Below are 4,063 nucleotides of genomic sequence, written 5' to 3'. Positions count from 1 at the left end.
GTGCTACTTTCTAAAAATTTTACCGTATCGACGTATCGGTATCGTACCAGGACCAGTACTCATACCGTACACATGCTTCATAGGCCATAGGCCACTTTTTCTGGGCGAGAGCATGGCTAGACCAGCCATGTTGGAGGAACGGACCAACTCTATGGCCCGGTTTACTCATGGTGGCATATTTCTCTTTTTAGCCCTTCAGCTGTGCAGTTAATCTAATCATGCTTCGTTTTTGCGAATCTCACACCATTTTTCTAGCTTAAAACTTGTTATCTGAGAGCATATATAAACCCCCATTCACGTCCATTATTTTTCATTCAAGAATTCAGAATCAATAGTTCTTTAGGTTTGCTCTACACTTAGAAGAATCCAGGTTGTCTAGCAACTTTATACTAAGACTTGGCCACTAGTTTAAAACTTTTGTTTTGAGTGTGTCTTCAGTGTAGTCATCCAAAGGCAAATCTGAAGTTCTTCTTTGAAGGAGAACTTGAGGGTTGTGAGGTATTTCCCATAGTGGTTTTTACACTTTGAAAGGTTTAGCATTTTCTTAGTTATGTTTTAGTTTTCTATTTTGATTATGTAGAGTTTCTACTAGTAGTTTGCTTTCGTAATTTGTTTATATGGACATATGACCCATATGCAATCAAACCATTGTTGGCTTCATACATATAGGTTGGCCACTCAATTTTGATAGATTAGTTATTTTGTTTTCCCGCTTCTTTAAGCCCTCTTTATGGATTAATATTGTTATCACTTTGATTGTGAATGTTTTACCCCTTTTTTGCTTATTTTCTCTTTCCCATTTTATGGATGATTTTCGGTCTATACATGTTTTGTGGTTAAACATTGAGACCAAGTGATAGTGTCATAGGCCTCTTTTGAGAACATACAATTTGAGCCAAAAAACTAAAAAAACCAGTATAAAAAAAAAATCTCTCCTCTCTACTTTTTTTTAGTCTTTTCAAAAAAATAAAAAATAAAATTTATTTAAAAAGTCAATTTTCAAAACAATCCATAATATGGTTCCTGAACTTTAAAATCAAGTAACAGCTTCGATTTTTATAACATCAATTTTTTTATCACTTGGCCTATGTGAGAAATCGAATAAAAATCCATGCAAGGCATAGTTCTTCTTATTTTTGTTTTGGGCTTACCCTTAATGTAACACCCCAAAGATAGAATGTGATATGAAAATATCTAGATCCACCTTTGAATACCCAAAGAATAATGAGTTACTCAGTTACACAAAGGCCATGTTTGTTTGGGCAGACTGGATTAGCATTCCCATGACTAATAGTCCTAGGACTACGAATTCGTTGGATTATGTATCCTATCTTAACTAATAGTCAAGTTTAAAATAATTAGTCTGTATTTCAATTGTTTAACCAAACATCGGATTAATAATTTTATTGGACTATTAGTCCAATCCCAAACTCATGTCCACCCAAACAAACATGATCAAAATGTCTAATTGAAGGTAGGAAACGATATATAGCTAGAAGCCTACATCGTCATCTTTATCGGGAAAGCACAAATTGATGCATCCCTCCAAGCCACCTTTTCTTTCCATACCTAGACGTCATTCTTTGTAGAGTATTCATCATCGCGGGGTGCTTATGCCCTCCTCTTGGCCTTCCATCCCTTTTGGGTTGCTTGTCGTCATTTCCATCATTGTTCACAACTTACTAGGAACGCTCTGGTTTAGTCTACATGGTGTCACCAACTCTTTCCTTGTGCTCTTGTGAAGCATTAGGATTCATTTTTCTTCTAATTCAATCCCACAAGTGGCACCGAATTGTGCTAGGTAAAATCTATCACAGCCAATCATATCTGGAAAGATTACCTCCTCCAAAATATCGAGATTTATTTTGTTGCTAAATCAATTCACCATTGAAACAAGCCATGGCCATCACAATGGCAACCCAAGCATATCCACAAACCTTTTCCAAAACCCTGTACCATAGATTCTCGTTGTCTTTGGTTTTGGATTGTAAATTTTTATTTTTTATTTTTATTTTTATTGTTAGGAAAGCATGAAATGCATCATTATATTAACAAAAAATGCAAAGAACAACACAGAATGAAAACATAATCACAATACAACATCACAAGAAGGGATTAAAAAAGCTGCACAACCTACATACTGTCACCATTAGTAGAGAAAACTTCAGTCAGCAGCATCTACGAGCACCTGTATAATGGTTAGAAAAAAAGAACGCACCATACATCGCAAATCAAATGACTAGTGAGGAGTACCGCCATAGGGGAACAAGAAAAAGACTTGGGTCTTCCTAAGTATCTTCTATGCAATGCTCTCTTTTAGGCTTAATGCTCTCTTAGACACACTCGCTCAATGTGATACTACCCTCTTCACAAAATGCTTGAACAACACTTGAACTCGTGTAGAAGAATGTGGGAAAATCTTATCTAGCTTTGGGACATCTACTTGAGCTTGAAAAGTGTTTTCACCATAACTGACATCTAGATTAAGTGCTTCAGACGACTTACCATCAAAACAAAACTCTAGTGTAGGTTCAAGGACAACCTCACTTAGGTCATTTGAGTTCATATTGCACTGAATATCCATCTCCACCGCCATATTTGATTGGTAAATTTGTTTTGCTTGAACTTTATCGACTGATAGGCTAGGCTAGTGAAAAAAAACTCTAACTTTGTTGCTAACTTTTAGTGACTCACGCAAAGCATGATCAATGAGGAGAATTTCTTCTCAGGATCACTTGTTTCTTTCTTCTTCCAGATTGTTTAGGGTTCAATTTGCCTTTAGTGTCTGATCTTGACCAACCACAACCTCCATGAGATGTGTTAATACCCTTGTCCCCATTTTGATTAGATGGGCTGCAGTTTCCTATATGGCCTCCTGTCGTGCATACCTCTTCCATTTCAAAAGGATTATTAGGATTCACAACTAAGGGAACATGACTAGTCATCCCTAGTTCTTGCGGTGAAAAGAGATCATCTTCAGTAAAGTCTGACATACATTTGACCTTTATTTGAGGCAAACTAGATTCTTGTGGTGTAGCAAGACCTATACCCTTTTCTTGCTTAGCCAAACGTCGATTTGTCGACTTGGAGCTAAGGAGAAAACCTTTCTTCAACATTCTCAAATAGCAGAAGCAGAGTTTATAAATCAAAACACAAACCAAGTAAACCAAACCCAAAACAAAGCTATAACTGTTTGATAATAAAGAACAACAAAATAGCTACTTGCTAGTTCTTGTGTCCCTAATAGCGCACAACTCAAAGGTTGGGTTTTATGAAGAAAATTCGAGCCAAAAGTACATCTATGTTCAGATCTGTGCATGCTACAACCAAATGAAACATATCGAAATGCCAAAAATCAGCAATACCTAGATGGTTTTCTAAAGTCCATACAAGCTTTGAATCGGTTTGCTTGTTGTCATGCAATGTGTCCAGTAAAGACAGCAAAGGTTCTGCAATAGGGTAACGGAAATAGGGCAATGACAGCCGTAAAAGAGAGAGATCTTCATTGGAGGAAAGAAATTAGTCATGATAGAATCACTCTCAGTGCGCAAAGCAAATTTCAAGACCACCCCATCCCCTTGTGATATGAGATCTGAAGAGAGAGAGTATGAGGGTTGTTTGAGGTCACTAGAGCCTCAACGGAATAGTGTTTAAAATCGTTTACTTGCCTAGTTGATGATGTTAATTTTGAAACATGAATAAAGCAAGTGAGAGATGGGGAGGGCGAAGTGGAAAGAGTTGCTATGTAGAGAGAGAGAGAGAGAGAGAGAGAGAGAGAGGTGGCTGGTGGCGATGGAAAATGGGAGGGAAGTGAGGGGATTAGTGGCTGTTTGAAATGGGTTGTCCGGATTGGTTGAAAAAATAGGCTGTGAATACTTTTTGTTGTTCAAATATGGTTAGTGCACAAGGATTTTTCAACTAAAAAATGACATCTACTGTCAATCATCTCATAAAAAAAATAATAAATAAATAAATAAGTAAAAGAAAGAAAAAAAGAGTATTAGATATATTACAATTAAAACGACGCAAACCAAATTGAACTCAAAAAAACTACAATAATCAG

This window comes from Camellia sinensis, chromosome 10, assembly GCF_055761805.1.
Source record: "Camellia sinensis isolate YWXY chromosome 10, ASM5576180v1, whole genome shotgun sequence".
NCBI classification, from domain to species: domain Eukaryota; kingdom Viridiplantae; phylum Streptophyta; class Magnoliopsida; order Ericales; family Theaceae; genus Camellia; species Camellia sinensis.
Note: the sequence above shows the minus strand (reverse complement) of the source record.